Below are 18735 nucleotides of genomic sequence, written 5' to 3'. Positions count from 1 at the left end.
AGGTGTACCAGTTAGGAGGCTGTTGTCCGATCAAAGGAAGAGGAAGAACAACCTGGACTAAACAAGCACAGTTCAGATGGGTGGAAATACACTAGTCACACACAATATGGATCCAGTTAGACTTGTTTATGAACTGGATGTGGGAAGTGAGGGAAATATAAGAGTCATGGGTAACTTTGGTTTTTGGTCAAATAAAAGACCAAGCTGTTGGCCATTCTAATATTAAGCTCTGGAACAACAATCAAGTGGAAAAGGAAGGTCTAATGTGGTAGAAAACAAACCAGGAGATTGTGGTTTCCCAGGTATCACCAGAAAATTTTTGAAGGTGGAAGTTAAGAGCCAAACGTGATGATATAACTAAGAGTAAAATTATTTGAAAACTACGAGGACATAAAAACACACTTAACTAATTTTGCGAGGTGAAGGTTGTTTTTAACCAGGATGAGAATGTTTGGCACGGGGGAAATTTCAGCCTGACCAGAATGGGTCCAGAAGGATATGGGAAGGGAAGTTCACCAAGTTTTAATAGCAGGTTTAGAAAAATAACAGATAAAAGGAAGAGGACTCTGTAGTCCAAAGTGACACTTCTACAACAGGAGAATCCTGGAAGAATTTTTGCCTTATCATTTCCATTTTCTCAATTAATTAAAAGGTAAACTCATCAGCTAGTGGGAAAAAGCAGCAGCGTTGGGATTTTGAAGAGAAATGTGTGAGGTGGTCTGATTAGGAAAAAGGCAATTGAATTAGCAGAGAAGTGTATTAAGGGTTGTTAGGCATGATAGCAGAACCCTGCTACTGAGGACTTGATTCAAGGTAGGGTTCATGGGCTTTGTGATATTTACAATGACATTTTTTCTTTTTAAAACCTATGAATTGGAGTCATATAGCAGAGATTGAAAATGTTTCACCTACATATTACATAAACGTACATAATGATTCTTTAAAAGACCAGTGATAAAAATGTTATTTCCTTTTTAAAAATTACTCCTAAATAACTTTCCTATGTTCACATATGAATACACCACAAGTAAAACTCCACATCCTGTACAACCACAAGAATGGGATCCCAATTAGAATAAGTTATATTTCATGTATGTTCAATATGTCAAAATATACTCTACTGGACATGTATATCTAAAAAGAACACACACAAATAAAAAATTACCCCTAAAAAGAAAGCCTGATGTTGAGATGGAAAGTCAAGCAAGTATCAGATTGTCTAGAAGAGTGATTATCTATTTCCAGATAGCAGAATTTTTAGGTACATTAAACAGTGAAAAGTCTGTTGTAGTGAAAACTTGGACCAGTGACATGAACGAGCATACCTTACTCTCTGTGGAAATGAGATAAAGTATGAGTGGAATGTTCCGGTCAATGCTTCAACTATTCACATGAGGATATTCACAAAAAACTTGTTGCTTGAATGAAATGTGATTTGAGAGAAAACCAAGAGCCTGGATGAATATTTCTAGTTAGCAGATTCACAAAGGTTTTGGAGCACATCCCACTAATGTCCAGAAGCTACTTCATTCTCTGTCCTGTGGTTTTCATGCCCTGTTTGCTTCCTATTGGGGTATTCTGTAATCATCTTGGAAACTGTGATGACAATAACTAAGTTACTCTCTTATCACTGTCCTAGACAACTTGGAAAAAAAAATTGTTTTTCTTTTCTACATATTCTATGTACATAGGTAATATAGTTAGAATTTACTTCATATTTTCATTAAAAATCATCTTTAAATTTTTATCAAATAAATAAATATTATTACTAATAAGGTTCAAAATGATTTGATGATTCACAAGCCAGGAAAGAAGCAGAAACAGAATCAGGTGCCCAGTTTTCAGATTTTAAAAATGCTCACTGATTATCATTTCAGGATATCTTCCAAGATAGTGAAGTGTATTAAATCCTGTATTTTCTATAGGCTTTTCCTGGTCAGGAGATTTTTCAATTGTCTTTGTGCTTAATTGTAATATTTTTCCTGCTTAAAATTTCTTCTGTGTGAGTATACAAAATAAGAATTTGTAATTGAGAAAATATCCAGAAATAATAAATGATAGATAAATAAAATTTGCTCTGGAAGAGACCCTTATAAGTTACTCGTCCAAAACCTCCCCACATTTAATATATGAGAAAACTGAGTCCTAGGAAAGCTAAGACCCACTTAAGTTCATTCAACTTGTTAATAGGATTACAGATGGTATTATATCTCTTGACAGCTATCTCAATGTGGTTCCCATTGTGTTATACTGTCTGTAGAAACTTAAATACAAAACCAACAAATTTGAGAGCTGGAGCAGACCCTAGAGATTGAACTTCAACCCTTTCATTTTATGAAGGAGGAAACGCATATCCAGAAAATTAAATTGTTTCTGCAAAGTTATACAGGGAGTGTTAATAGGAAGTTAGAATGGGACTGTGCCTGCCTCAGGTTTCAACTGAGGTACTATAAAAAAAGCTATCAGATAACAGAGTTCATGTAGATGCCCCAGACCTTGTGCTGATTTTCAAAGGAAATGGAAAAAAATGTGACTCTTTCACCCCTCTGGCTGATTAAGGACTTTAAAAAGTTACCAGAGATAGTGGAAAAGGAAAGAGATTGGTGAGGAAATTGTTTTTCGAAGAAAGTTCTTGCTTTGATTTTCATCCCCAGACATTGGAGGAAAGTTTTAGGCATGCCGTGTCTGAGGCCAATACCCAGTGAGGGGGTCTTTGAGAACACACTTGACATACCACATCTGTACTGGGTACCACCCAGTACAAGAGTGTTGCACTTGAACTCTCCTAGTGCATACAGATTATGCCACCATATCTCGTGAATCAGATGTGGGCCCTGTAAAAGGAAAGTGTCATTGTCCCAAAGTGCCACCTCAGAAGGCAAGAAGTCATCCGAACAAGAAAGAATAAGATATCCAGGGATATCTAGCAGTCAGTAATGCAGTATCAAGCCACACTCAGAATACAGACTCATTCCCCAGGGTCAGGACTTCTTTTTAAAAGAACTTTTCTGCAAGGACTTAGGAGAGAAACTTTGTAGAACTCAAGAAATACAAGAAAAAATTTGACTTTTATTCAAGATTAGAGAGGACCATCACTCATGATGACTACTGTCTAAGTAAAACTCACTCCATTTGTAGAAGCTAGTGAGAGAGAAGACCTGACCAGGTCAGGTGGAACTTTGGACAACAGCTAGTTTCTAGCCCGAAACAAACCTGAGCATATCTTGGCAGATTAGGAGAACATCTGGGTTCCTGCATCCCTCCTCATAGTATTTTTCAATAGACATCCGACATACTGAAATGACACTCTTTTTGATTTACAGAAATTATAAGAGGTTGTGCTTTCTAGGGGTAAGTGAGAAAATCTATATGACAGTTGAGAATTTTCACCAAGAGTTGAGAAGATGACAACCAAATCGAGATGGAACTGAGGTCATTTTTTTTTTTTTCATAGTCCATGGAGCAAAATATTCAGCATGTGAAATGGTTTGAATGTGTTTTTCAAAAATTCATATGTCGGAAACTTAATCCCCAAATTCATATATCAGTGGTATTGGAGATGGAGTTTTGGGGACATAACTGGAGTTGTTAGATTGAGGTCATGCGGGTGGGATCCTCAATGATGGCATTGGTAGATTTATAAGAAGAGAATGAAACCCAAGCTAGCGTGCTTCCTCTGTATCTCCCACTGTGTTATGATGCCACAAGAAGGCCCTTGCTAGATGCTAGTAAAAAGTTTTAGACTTCCTGTCAACAGAGCCATGAGCTAAATAAACCTCTATTCTTTATTAATTAACTCATCTCAGGTTGTTTGTTATAGCAACAGAACCTTAACTAAGTATGCTTATTATAGGAGTTTTATAAGTAGTTCTGTCTATTGAGTTCTACTATACTCTGCTGTCTCAAAAGAAATGATGTAAGAAGGGAAGTAAGAATTAATAGTTCTGTTTTTTAAATCTCTACATGCTGTTTTCCACAGAAAAATAAGAAAACATTAATATGATTTTGAAAGGTTTTTTAAAAATATCTTAATGCATAGATTTCCAAGAATATTTGTTGAACCAGTTAATGAATGAAATAAAAACTACATTTACTGAGAGGTACCTGACAGAGTTACCAGCTTCAGACTGCAGGGACAGCTGCAGACACTCATGCCAATCAGAATGGAAGCTAATGTCTAGGCACCAAGGGAGGAAAAACACAAACAACATGCTGTATGCTAAGGCTGATCACGGGAACCATCCTACTTGTATTTACGATACCAGTAGTGAAATGTAAATGTGGGTCAGTTGAATCATTTTACTTAGGCAAAACTATATATTCAGTGTTTATTCACACTTTTAATCAGTAAAATGACACATGAAGCTTTCTGGCCCATTTTTGAGGCCATAGAACTTGCAATAAATCTTGTTCTTTTCACCTCAGAAGGATCAAGAGGGGCAACAGGAGTCTTCCTTTTTCCTACCGCAACTGGCTCCAGCATATGCTCACAATCATCATCCCTGACTTGTGTTCCCATAACTGGCTTGCAGCAGCAGCAGGGCTTCTTCCAGAATTATAGCATTTCTATGAACCTGAAGGCATTGATGTTTGAAATGAGTGACTTTTAACGAAGGTCCTTCGTATTGCCAGACAGTTCTGTCTCACATACTGGAGGAAGAGCCGGTTATGGGTGTGGGCTTTTATTATTAAGCTAACGTCAGTATTCATGTCACACCCTCAGAGCCATGAATGGTATCTCTCAGTGATAAAACTTTGACATACCACAACATATAGAAAAGACCCAATAAGAAATCATCAGGAAGGTAACTTACCATATTGTTGGAATTGAACTAAAGGGTATAGGAAAGAGAAACTTTTCCTCATGTATTTAGAGATCAGTCATAGGATGTTTGATGCTATAGAATAAGATCTTACATTTGAAAACCCAAAGCGGGGCTAAAAATTAGGATTTAAACTAGTACTTTTAGGTTTGGGTAGAAACACTTCATAACCCATGGGTTACTTTGGGAAAGTAATATTTTCATTTCTGTCCTTGATTATTTTAGCCACCCCAAAGCGTTTTTAAGTAGTCACCTAGTTAATCTATAATTAAGTAGTCAATGTGCCTATTTTTTACACTGTATTTCAGGTTTTGTTATATAAAACCATCTAGCACCCTAAAGCATATATGTCTAAAAAGATATAAATCCATAGTGTTATTTAAAATTTTTCTTCAATCATTTGGTGTGCAGTTAGCAAAAATGGCCAGAATTCTTCACCTGTTCCTGTATCCTTGGTCATGCCAATGCAATTTTACAGCATTTATTACCCCAAATCTGGGTTGACTGTGTGACTTGCTTTGGAAATAGAATTCAGAGCAAATCATATTGTACCCATTCTGAGCCTGGATCTTTGAGGTCTTCTGAGTCTCCTCACCATTTGGGAAGTAGACTGCTGAATTATGAGAGCTATATAGTGTGGTTATCTCCATCACCTGGCCAATGATACACATACATCTGACAAAGGCCATGCTAGAATTAGATTCAACACATCAGCTAATTGTAGGAACATAAATGAGCCAAAGAGAGATTTGATAACTATGCATTTACCCACCTGACTACAGGTAGAACTGTGATCCAAAAAAAAAAAAAAAAAAAAAAAAAGAAGAAGTTTTAAATCACTAAGTGTTAGGGAATTTATTATATTTATTATGTAGCAACAATTAATTGATGTTTCTGATTACCATCTATAGAGTTTTTTTCTTTTCATTCATTTTTACAAATTCACATTTGAAGAGGATAGTGTGTCTCTGTGTGCCATTGTTCTGATTCTGCATAACTTTGGGAAAACTCTGTATCAAAAATATTATTTTTATGAAAACACTGAGAAAGGAAAGCAGTGGAAAATAATCCCCACCCCACTACTTTCCAACTATAATATTGCTGGCCTAAGGGACAAGCATATGAATATACCATCTACCTGATTTGGGGTCATGAGACTTGAGGGTTAAAACTTGTGTCTTAGAAAATTTTGTGTTCCACCTGACTTTTAGTCCATTGTATTAACACACAGTAGTGATTGAAATATAACTACATGAAATTAAATCAATTTATTTGAATTCCTGTCATAAGAGAGAACCAATAGTTTCTTCATCCAATAGTTAGATTGCTGTTTCATATGCATTACACAGCCATCTGCACTGTCAAGAAGCACTCAGGGCTGCCTGGGGGACTTGATTAAGACTGTGCAAAACCCACCATCCATAACAGAATATTCAACTTAAGCTTAGGAAAATCTCTAAGATCCAAGAGAATTACATCTGCAGGTGATCCAAACAGACCTAAATGAACCTGTGGGGGGTCCTGGAATGGTCTGGACTGAAAAAGAAACCTCCCATCTAATGTCTATTTTCTTAAGCCCTAAATGCATGGATTAAAATTCTTTAGTATAGGCTGAGGTCTGAAAACTGTTTCCTCCCCAGGCCTTATTATGTGAACCATGTATCTGGAGAATAGTCAACTTTTCCAGGCTAGTACATGACAGCTACACCAAATACAGAAATATAGTATAATAGTCAGTATCTCTTTTCAGGAAGTTGCCCACAAGATCCCCCCTGTTAAGATCCCTGGTTACCTCATCATTTCTGCCCTCTCCATGCGATTCAACTATCCTGAGTATACCCTGTTCCTGCTTCTGTGTCTTGCAAGTCTTATTCTTCTTGCCTGAACTATACTTCTCTTAAATGTATTTCTGGCAATCACATTTCTATCATTTAAAACTGAACTCCATTGCATCCCCTTCCACAGTTAGCTTAGAGACTGACTGTAACTCTTCTGTAGAGAGAATTTCAGTGACACAAGAGTAGACATGCTGCATAGGACTTTGTTGTTGCTTTTATGGGGCAACTTAACTGCTCCTTATTTATCATCAGCCATTATTTCTTTAAAGGCAGGAACTGTGACTCATCTATTTTTATGTCCAGATTAGTGACTGGCATATGTTGAAATTCAATGAAATAAATGTGTAAATTAACATCATTACATTATGTTGCATTTTGCTTCATAGTAGTGCTTACAAAACAGTTCCAAACATGATTTTTTTTTTTCAACTTCTGTGGATTTATGTGAATATCACTTCATCATGATTTGTGACTGACATGTCTAAAGTAGAAGGACAACTCCTATAAGCAGCTGGTACCCCATGATATCTGAGGGAAATATCTTTTCCTTTTTAGTCAGAGTTTGTGCTTTAAGTCAATAATGAAATAGATGATCATTGATATTATTGATTTGTGCTTTACGCCTTTAGGAATCTTTACTAATAGAACAAAATTCTAAATATAAGTATTGTGAGTAATATGCAAACAGTGCACATAATTTTATATAGACACAGAACTATTACATTTGTATAAGCAATATTTTTTCTACATAATAAACATAGGAAAAATAATTTACTTAGAAAGCATGTTAATTCAGGAAGTAGTATAACATATGGTTTGTATCAACAAGTGACTGCGTCACTGTGACCAGATTTAAATTCTCTTATTCTCTTCATTTAGGTTTTTTCTTTTTTTGTATGTGTGTGTGTGTATGTATAAGAAATAAGGGCAGTAATACATAGCTCTTTACTTTCCTAGAGCTTGTAAGTCAGAAGAGAAAATATAGTAAGCATTTTGATCACTTAAGGAAATATCAAAGAACACATATAGAATAGGATATATTTCTTTTTTCCATATTTTTTGAGTGGAGGATACCGGGGATTGAGCTCAGGAGCACTTGACCACTGAACCACATCCCCAGCCCTATTTTGTATTTTATTTAGAGACAGGGTCTCACTGAGTTGCTTAGTGCCTCTCTTTTGCTGAGGCTGGCTTTGAACTAGCCATCCTCCTGCCTCAGCTTCCTGAGCCACTGGGATTACAGGTGTGCACCACATTGTCCAGTTCTTATTTCCATATTTTAATTAATTTATTAAATTGTACATAACAGTGGGATTCAGTGCTACATAGTTGTACAATTGCACAATATGACAATACAATTTGGTCAATATCATTCTCCAGTATCACTCCTTTTTTTCCCTTTCCCTTCTTCTTTCTGCTCCTTTTTCTCTAACCTTCTGGTTTCCCTTCTATTTTCATGAGAACTGTCTCCACCTTTCTCCCCCAAATTCTATCTGCATTGAAGGGCATATTCTTAGGAAAACTCATTAGACAATTTTTGATGTTTGTTACATACATAATAAATCACATAATTTGTATAATAGCTTTTAAACAAAATTTACTTATTAGGTCAGCTATGTCATTTTAAAGAAGAGCATTCCTCAGTTACTAAAATTCACAAGCTCCTGAATTATGGCTTTTAAATATATCCAAAGTAGGAGGTTTAACCCCTCTAAGACAAAAATGAGGACTGCAGACAAAGTAGGAGAGAATATAGAGAATATAGATCCACATCTATCTACACCTATCTCCAGTGGTGTCTATTCAACAATGAACATTTTCACAATCCTCCTAGATATTTCTTCTTCTATGCTTGTGGGAGATTAGGTGCTCCAATCAGCCACCCATCTTGTTGAAGATGGAAGCTTTCACAAGAAGAAAATTGTACTCCATACTTCCTAGCTCTTAAATAATTTGAGTTTACTAAAAACTAACAATTATCAAAGAGGACCATCTCAGGTCAGTTTCACTTAATACCTGTGTGTAGATCAACAGAGAGAAATCCTATTCTTAAGTGGTGCTTGAAGGATATATTGAGCATTGGCTTTCTAGACCTATCCTTGTTGTGGGGTGCAATTTTAAGAACAGACCAATCACCACTGAGAAGTCTGAATTTGAGAGTCTTTATTAGCCAGTCGTCTGACTGTCTCACACAATGCCCAAAATGGCTATTGGGAGAACAGTCCTGACCATAGGGTTGCAGGGGTTTTTATACCATAAGTTAGTACATCAATCATAAGTATCTTTTGTTATGATTCAAAACTACAACCTAACATCATGAGATCTAAAATCATAAGCAGAATGAGGAAGTGGGTCAAAATGACCTTAGTTGGGTACAAGTTAAAGAATGGTTACTAACATCCAGACAATCACAACTGACATGGTACATTGTCTAAGAAAAATAGAAATCAAAACCAGAACAATTTTACATTATATAAGAATTGCCATTTTGTGTTGCCAAACACACTATGCTAAGCAACTGTTGATGGGTACAGAGGTGGGGTGTTCCCACGGGAGAAGCATTTCCTACATAACATGGAGTCTCAGGGTAAAATGGAGTCTGTTTGGTCATTGCCCATGCAGCCTGGCCTATAACATTTTCCTGGAGTCAAATATGTCAATCCCTCACAGTCCTCTCCTCTAAGGAGCCACCGGGCACAAGTGGTAATGGAGCACTTGAATTGTGGTAAGTCCAAATTGAAATACAATGGAGTAATAAATATCTCCTTGATTTCAAAGATATAGTACTGAAAAAATTATGAAATAGGCCATGAATATTTTTTATATTGATTATATGTTACAGTGATAATATTTTGATATATTAGGTTAAATACAATGTATTACAATTACTTTCACCTATTCTTATATTTATTTTTTAAAGTGTCTACTAGAAAGTTTAAAATTACATGTTTCTTGCATTGTTTGATTTCTATTGCATGTTACTCTTCTAGCTCAGATTCTTTTGCAACTCAGACAACTTCCAAAATCAAGTAACAATAGACACAAACTATGAGTGCACATTCCTGTTATAATTCTGCCTTAAATAATTTACAATCTATTTTTGGATTAAAAAAAATCAAATGTCACAACAGCAAAATTTTGTTCCTCTACTTCATCACCTGGAATTTATTTTCATAAACTGTTCACCATCATAAGATAGGCATTTGGAATGATAAGAGAGATGGTCTGAAAAAGTTCTCTATTGGTGTTTATGAAGAGGATGTTGTGAGGATGCTGCTCATTGCATCCTGAAGCTGCAGACCACATTTCATATTATGGATTCATTCCTGAAATGGTACGTGCAAATACTCTTGTTGTAAATTTAGGTACGTTTTCATGTGACAGCTACTTTTTAAGGTAACCTCTGATAAATTATTCAGTGAATTAAATGATAAAAATTAATTACTTTTTTGCTCCATTTCAACAAGACCTTCATTTAACCTCTATACAAAATTAAAATAGCTCCCAGATATTTGAAATATACCTTGCCTTTTTTTATAAAGAGTAAACTTTGATTTATTCCTCATCTAAATTCCTTTCTGATGACTAATGAGTTTCCACAATTCAGCCAGAGTATTGAAATAAACAAACAAAGCCCTCAGGTTTTATTGCTTTCAATTTCTTCTTTCAAAGAAATGAGATTGGACTTAATGACCTTAGAAGTCTCTCTTTAACTTTCTATGACGTTTCCACTAAATCCAGATGTTGGATATATTGAATATCACTAAAACAGAATACACAACAAATAGTTGATATTGAATGTGATTCAGGGGTAAACTACACTCAAGTATTGTTTCTGTGTGGCATTATGATAATTATGTAATTTGCTATTCATATTTAAGGAGCATTTGACGGTCGCCTTATTTAATTTGAACAAGGATAGTTGAAAAATATCTGGAGAATTAGTAGACACTATCTAAGGTTTAAAACTGAGGGATCTGAAGCAATTAGTGATAAAATTTTTCTACTTTTTCTACTTCTAGTTTTTATTGAGTTGTCATATTTTCATTTCATCTTGTTTTTCAATTTTGAATTTTAAAGCGTTTACTTAAAATTTTAGACATAAAGAAGAATCTGACTGTTGTTTTTTTGTATTTACTGTCTTAAAAAGAAGGTTGAGTAAATATAACTTAACATTAGTGCAGTCATTAAAAAGTATTGTGTGTTGATTGTGTTGCAGCGCTTGAGAATCAAACCTAGGGCCTCACAAATGATAGACAAGCCTTCTACCACTTGAACTACATCACCAGTTCTTTTTTTATCTTTATTTTGAGTCAGAGTCTGCTTCCTGAGTCAACTTCAAATTTGTGGTCCTCCGAATGCAACCTCTCTAGTAGCTGAGCTTATAGGTGTATGCCACCACACCTGTGTTATAAAATTTTAAAGCATTTTATACTTCCTCTATCTGAGAAAAATACAACTGAGGCACTGAGGTCTATGCAGTAGAATGAAAAGATCATGATAATTAGTGTATCTTTTGTTTTCTTCAAGTCCAGAAACCTTGACTCCCAATCTCATTTGCCCTAACTGACACCTGTAGTGACTTCTGGAATCATGGGGTGGGGAAGTGATGGCAATTCCTCTAATTTCACAGACATCTCAATGCTCACCTTGTTATGGTGAGATTATCCCAAAATTCCTTGAGGTCTGTGGATGGCAGGGTGTGAAAGGTGCAGGGACAATGATTTTTTTTTTTTTCCTGGCGGGCTGTCTGAGTGCTTCTCAGAGGGAGTGATGGAATAATGAGTATCTACTTTTACAATTTGACTTTTTAAAAAAGTGGTCTTAAAGTCTGGAAGATGTTCCTTTTTGTTTGTTTTTGTCTTAATTGGGGAAAGTTGGGTTAGCACTAAGGGCTTTTTAAGAAAGGTTGAGACTACAGTTGCAGGTTGAAGCAGTCTGCATGATAACACCAGGGGGAGAAGATATCACACATGCAGAATCCAGGAAGCATTTACCAAGTGCAAGTACACTTGTGCACACTGAAAAGGCACCACAAAACTTTTACACTATACCTGTCCTCCTACCTACTACCAAGGAGGCCTAATTTAAAATGTGACTCATACTAACTATGAACTTCAGCCTGTCCTCTTACATGAAGATCCTTCTAATTCCTTATAAGAGGTAGGCAAAATGTATGATAATTCTGCACAGTCCCCTCTTGCATGTCCCCTGTGATTTAAGAGGAAATGAATCACTTCTTGATTTCAGATCTAAATAGGCAATACAGAAACACCAATCTGGTTTCACTTGACCTTCAAGCACATTGAGCGATGATCCCAAAGAGAGCAACCTCAATTGCATGTTTGAGAAACCAAGTCACAGGCTTTTACTGATATCAATGATAGAGCTACTATTTGGGGATTCAAAGTAGGTTTGGATCAATCATTGCATAAATCTCACAGCTGTTACATGTTGTTTTTCTTCCAGGGAAGAAAGCAAAAATTAGCTGGAGACAGACTAAAAAAAGAAGAAAAAGTTTTTGTGTAACAATAATCTTCTGTCATAATTTATGAAAAGCATTTGTTTCAAATAACTCTTGAAACCACAGAAGAAATACAATTTTCTTCTTCCTTGAAATACTGGACTTAGTGGTCTAAAATCAATATCAAAATGTGGTTTGCACCAAGCACAGTGGTAACACCTGTATTTCCAGCAACTCAGGAGGCTGAGGCAGGAAGATGGAAGGTTCAAAGCCAGATTCTGCCACATAACAAGCCCCTGAACAACTTAGTGAGAACTTTATTTTTAAAATAAAATTTAAAGGGGCTGCAGTTTTAGTTCACTGGTTAAGTGCTTGCCTAGCATGTATGAGGCACTGGGTTTGATCCTAAGCACCACATAAAAATAAATAAATAAAATAAAAGCATAAAAATGATATTAAAAATAAAAAAATAAAAACAGCCTGGGGAAGTGGCTCAGTGGTTAAGTGCCTCTGGGTTCAATCCTGGAAAAACAATGACAAAAAAATGTGGTTTACTGACCCTTCCTTTCCTCCAACATCCTAGGGTCTTTCTTGGATACATCATTCTGGTTTGGGGAAAAAGAACACTGAAATATGTTGACAATAAAGAACACTTCGTGTAACTAATAGATCACACAGAGGCAGGAAAGAATGATTCCTTCCTGAGCCTGTCTATCTGAAACTAATCCCTGTGTCAGAAGTAGTCTGAAGTGGTTCTTACAATATATGAAAAACAAGCAAGCAGCTTATATATTATGCCTTTAGGGATGGCTCCCAGGTAGTCTTCTGTCCAATAAATTCTTCCCTAAATACTCGATTTCAAATTTATACAGAGATATTCTTTTTCCTACTTGGGTTACTTTGTAATATAATGAGTTCTAGAGATTTTATTAATATTGATTTGTGGTTGCTTATAGCCAAAAAGAAAAATCCATGCTTTCAAAAACATACCCAGATTACAGTCAAATTGGTGATTGTCAGCAGCAAGTATTGAACATTAAGGTTTTTATAAATAATGTGAGAAATCAGTGATGTTGCCTTGAAGATGGCTTCATCTTCATTGACGTTAAAGATTTTTATCTATTAGTTTATTCATAAGATAGTCTTTGTTAAGCACAAGTTAGCATCAATTTTAATTGCTTTGTTAAGCACAAGTTAGCATCAATTTTAATTAAAATTTAAAATGTCCATTTTTCAGTCTTAGGTTTTCAAAGTAAAAATGCACTGTAAATATACTTTTATGACCACTAAATGAAAAGACATAGGTAAAACGTCTAGCAAAATGTTCGAGCTATTTAATACATATAAACTTTCTCCCCTGCCCCACTTAATTTTTTTAGTTTGGTCATATGGGTTCTATTAACATTTCTACCCTCTATATTGGTCAACAAAATGATATTCCAGAAACTTCTCATACTTAAAGTCTACAATTATAGACTAGATTCATTTATTTAATTTTTTTTCCCCTTAAGCCCTTACAAGTACAATGACACTTTTCTAACAAGTTCTTTTACTTTCCTCAGAAGTCTCTGAGAAAAAACCCTTAGGGAAGCTGCTTTTTTATAAATTTACAAATTCAATGTTTCATTCTTTTGCTGCCATTTTCCAACCTGTCAAACACATCTGTTTTGCTTTTGCTTCAGTAGGTTCTCTGCAGGAGCCTACTTTTTGACATGATTATCCCAGCAATCTCATTTTCAGCCCTGTACTGGCAGCTACCTTCTGAAACGCTTTAAGATATTTTACAGATTTTTCTACTTTTTAGGGAAACTGAATTAAATCATCTGCTCAAGTGTCTTTCTAATCTCAGTTCAGTTTTGTTCTTAAATGAATAATTTATGTTCTGTAGCTCGTCTAAAGGAAGGTAGAAACTTGCCTCTCCTTTCAACAGAGAACTCGGAGCCATCCTAACTCTTGGACATTTAGCTGATAGTACCACTGAGTTCTAATACAGGAACAAATGTGTTATGGACTTAGGGTGTCTTTTAGCCAGTGATGAGATGTCAGATTCCCTTTGGGTCTGAGAATTCCACAAGAGGTGCATTCTCTCTCCATTGAGAGATTTTCCTCCAGAAACCATGAGTTTCTGAGTCACAGTTGTTTTACCATCTGCAAACTACATTTGCCCCATCAATCCTTGAGCCTAGATGACATGTGACATTTCCCACTTCAGAACAGCCTCATCACATTTTTTCATTCACCACTGTAATGTCATTGGAATGGCGATCATGTACTTTGATGACCTTATTGAATTATAAGTTTCCCACAGCCTGAGACTTTTCTCTTTGAACCCATCTTCTTCCTATTCTGAATAAGCACACTCTTTTCTGTGTAATATATTACACGCATTAAAAAAAAAAAATCATTTGATCTACCAGTTATCTTTAGCTTCTGCCAGAGTTAAGATCCTATTTGTGACATAGTTTTATGTAACTGCTTCTAATATTTTCCCCTTGCCATCTATCTTTCCCTTCTCCAATCCATTTCTATACTGCCACCAACATGTCCTTTTAATACAGATAACTGATTATATTATTCCCCTTTTAAAAATCCTTGACTAGATTCCTGTTATCTATAGATTAAAAGAAAATGAGTTGCTTTTTTTTTTTTTTTTTTTTTGGCCTTTTTCTAAGGACCTGATTCTTGATATGTCATGAGTGTTCTTTGAAATACAGCTCTTATCCTTTGAACTTAATCTATTGTCACTTCTAAAAATATATCAATATATCCATAGTTCAGCTGAATTCAAAATCATAGTGCTATTGCATGTTCTATGCCTTTATATATTTTCCTACCTCTTTCTAGAATGCTATATTGTTTTAATATCTCCATTCTTTAAGAATAGTTCAAATGCTAACCCTCTTAATAACTGTGTTTTGAATACTCTTTTTACACTGTCTATTAACAAGTTGCAAAACTACTTGTGTTTATTTCTCATCAAATTGGTGTAAGTAGCTTGGAAAAATCTTTGAAGAAGCCTATCAGTGCATAGTATAAATTTTGCAACATAAAAATATTTCCTGAATCAAGTTTTGGAGGAATTAGGCAATAGGAAGCGAAGATATAATGTGATGTATTAATATGTGAAGTTGTATTTAGTAAGAGATTAAAAACAGAGCAAAAATGAACCTCAGGGGGAAAAAAAAAACACAAGAATAAAATATACAAGGAACGAAGAAAAAGACCTGGAAGGAAATAACTGAGTGAGAACTAAGGAGAATAAAAATAACAACAAGTTCACAATTTTGTGCAGGCTTTGAACATTGAGGTTAGATCTATGCACATGAGTCCACCTTAGGGAAAGTATAGTTCATGTAACCAGACAGCTGCCTTGCCAGGGTTCTTCTGGCATTTTTAAGTAATTGAAGTAAAATATATCAAAGACTCAATAAAGTAGGTGGACCATACTACTATCATGTTTGAATTGGACAATGTTGGTATCATCAGACAATTTACCCTGCACAAGAGAGAAAAACATGCAAAAATTGGCAAGAAAAACAGTTAACAGAAATACTGCTTGCTTAAAAAGGGAGAAAAAACAGAAGCAAAGAATAACATAGTACATATTTGTAGTAGAAAAGGAGTACTGAACATAATCAGATGCCCTGAGATGTGTTTAGAATTTCTATGCTTGCATAATTATGTCAAAATGAAACCCAATATTATGTGTTCATAATATCATTAATCCCAATAAAATGAACTAATAAAAAGGAAGAATTTTCCCATCTCTCATTAGGGTTCTTGAAGCAAATCATTTAATCTCTTTAGTTGTCTTTAAACTAAGATATTGGTTGAGATTAAGCTACATTTAAAAATAATCTGCAAAGTTTAACGTGTATATATATATAGTATGTATATATATACATATTTAGCATAGTATATCTATATGAGTATTTTTTCATGATTTGCCCACTGTAAGTTTTTCTTTTTGAAAAGTTGTAAAGAGCACACATTAAGAATATAATGGCAAAAATAAAAATAGAGTACTCTTGCTTTAGGAATTTTATATTTATCAATACAGCAAACAATTTTATTCATAATATAAAATGAAATCAATGAAGGCTTAGGTCTTCCCTCCAGTTTAGGAATTACTTTAATTTCTCTTTGGTTTTATGCTTTCCCACAGGCAGTTTAGAATGTCACATACACTTAGAGTAGACACGTTATACAGTGAAATTGTGCAAAACGTTCATGACAATCCTCATCTGAGACATAAACACTTCTTGTTTCCTGCTCGTGTTTTCAATAAAACCATATTTTTTCAAGGAAAATTACTTAGAACATGACTAAACACATGCTCTGTGCAAAAACATATAATAGAAGAACTTCCTTTTGGTGCATAAAACAGAAATATATATATATATATCCTGAGAAGTTTTTATTTTTATTTTTTTGATTTAACTGTCTCTGGGATGGAGCTAATTAAATCACCATTGAACTCAGACCTACCAGTTCTTATGATCTGTCTCAAGCTCTCCTTGCTACCAGATCTTCATACCCTACATTCTCACTTTTTTTCATTTAAGATTTTCAAGGTGCCTACTCTAGTTTCAATAATAATTTCCTTTCTCACTCTTCCTTTCAAATTCTCATTTTTCTTGTCTCCTCTATTGACAGAAAGAAGGAACAATGCGGGAACTTAGTTTGGAAAGTTATAATCAGGACAGAAGAAAACAATTGTCTTAAAATTAATCGAGTAATATCATAACTCTCTTTCCCCCATGTTATGGTCCGGTATGTACAAAGAGACCTGAAAAAAATCATCACCTCTTTAGAAAGATTTATAGCTTTTCACAGAGGAATAAACTTCCTAATGTATCAACATGATGAATACATCTCCTTGTATCTGTTTAAAATATATTATTCACAAGTTTAACTTTTAAAATGTTTATTGTCATTAAATTTAGACATTCTGTAAGTATAGGTCAATAGCTGCAGGTGTCTGGTTTGGTATATTCCACATTACCTACCGAGATTTTGATTTGCTTTTAGACATGGACCATGCATTATTTTTCTGGTTATCTCAGAATTCTAAGCATACATTAACAGTAGTTTGAAAGTAACAAACTAGAAGTAACAGAAGTTTGAAATATATATACTGAAATAAATTTGAACCTATCTCCTAAATCAAGAGGAATATGTGAATCTCACAAATAGTATTTACTTTTGTTAAGAGAATTCAATGATCTGAGGGGAAGAAAGATCAAGAATATCAGCCTTTGTTGTGCTGAAATTATAATCGACAGCTCACTTTCTTAAGCATAGGCCAATAAAGGAATAAAGGTACAGAAAAGAGGTCAATATGCATTCCCACTCCTCTCCCAACTTTTCTGTCCACCTTGGGATTTTTATAGAATCAAGGACAGAAACATCACAATAGTTACAAGTGTTTTACTTAGGAAATTTTGTTTCTTCCTGTTGTATAACAGAGATGTACAAGACAACAAAAATTTCAGCAAATTTCTAGTGTGTTCTTGATATAACTGAAAACAATACTATCTTAGAACAGTTCTTTAGTTTGTTTTTCTATTTTTGCTTTTCATTTGTTAATGACTTTATTTAAATATATATTTACTAAATGATCACACAGTTTATCATCGACAAAGTGACAATCTTGGGGAAGAGAATGATGTTGATCCTCTCTTTGGTGGCACTTTGGGTTGGTTACACCATTGCTATACATTTCAGTCAGTAACACATTATACAGTTACCATCATGTCAACACACAGCCCATACAAATGAGCTGTAGTTATGTAAGATTGCTTGTATGTTTTAAACAGATGGCAAGATGCTGCGACAAACACTTTTTAGCTGAAAACAAAAAAAACCCTCTTCTGGTAAACTCTGTATGTTACACAGTTAGGTTTCAGTGTCATTTCATCAGCCCAGTCAGAGGAAGGGTGTGCAACTACATGAATTACACCCACTGAGCATTCCAATCCTTTGTGCGTATTTACAAATCCCCACCCCCTTCACACCACAGCTGGTGCTTGTTTCCACCACTGAGTTTTAAATAATTCAGTGAAATTTTTGAGAAATAGAGAATGTTTTGCATAATTTTGAAGCTTGATTACTATTTGCACCAAATGTTGCTGATCAGCAAGATTGCCTCAATGGGAATAGTAAAGATTCCCTTTGAATTGAAATTCAAAACAAATTCATTAAACTGAAAGCTTTAAAAGAGGAGGATCATTGCAATATCATTCCACACTTAATTACGAAGGTAGATTCCAAAACAATTTGAAGGTAAAATTATGAAGGTAGATTCCAATACAATTTGAAAAAGAAGTCTGGTAGGCTTTTCTTCTGAACCATTACAAAGGTATAACACTCCCTTGTTAGAAAATTTACCATTTCTTTTTTCAGTAGTTTTGTTCATTCAGTTTTGGAGAGTCTCTCTCTCTCTCTCTCTCTCTCTCTCTCTCTCTCTCTCTCTCTCTTTCTCTACTTACCCCAAGAATTATTGCTGAAGTTAAAGATGACATTTTCATAGCCAAAATAGTAAACATTTCATTTGAGTTGTTTGTGAAAACATTTGAGTTATTCGTAGCTAAATAGGACTTAAGTTTTT

General features: G+C 34.8%; 2 pseudogenes across 2 annotated transcripts in view; both read left to right on the top strand.

The window, feature by feature from the left end:
* Positions 1-18735, top strand: part of LOC306670882 (heterogeneous nuclear ribonucleoprotein K-like) — a 378869-nt pseudogene that overhangs the window by 273841 nt on the left and 86293 nt on the right. The gene's annotated exons all lie outside the window — the stretch shown is intronic.
* LOC306670382 (small ribosomal subunit protein bS21m-like) overlaps positions 1-18735 on the top strand; it is a 35471-nt pseudogene that overhangs the window by 10862 nt on the left and 5874 nt on the right. The window contains exon 2 of the transcript in view: positions 653-714. The product of the transcript in view is annotated as a small ribosomal subunit protein bS21m-like (transcript). The remainder of the gene's footprint in view (positions 1-652; positions 715-18735) is intronic.

The sequence above is a fragment of the Sciurus vulgaris genome, assembly GCF_902686455.1.
Source record: "Sciurus vulgaris genome assembly, chromosome: 10".
NCBI lineage: Eukaryota > Metazoa > Chordata > Mammalia > Rodentia > Sciuridae > Sciurus > Sciurus vulgaris.
The sequence above is the reverse complement of the archived record's forward strand: the minus strand, read 5'-3'. Positions and strand labels throughout refer to the sequence as shown.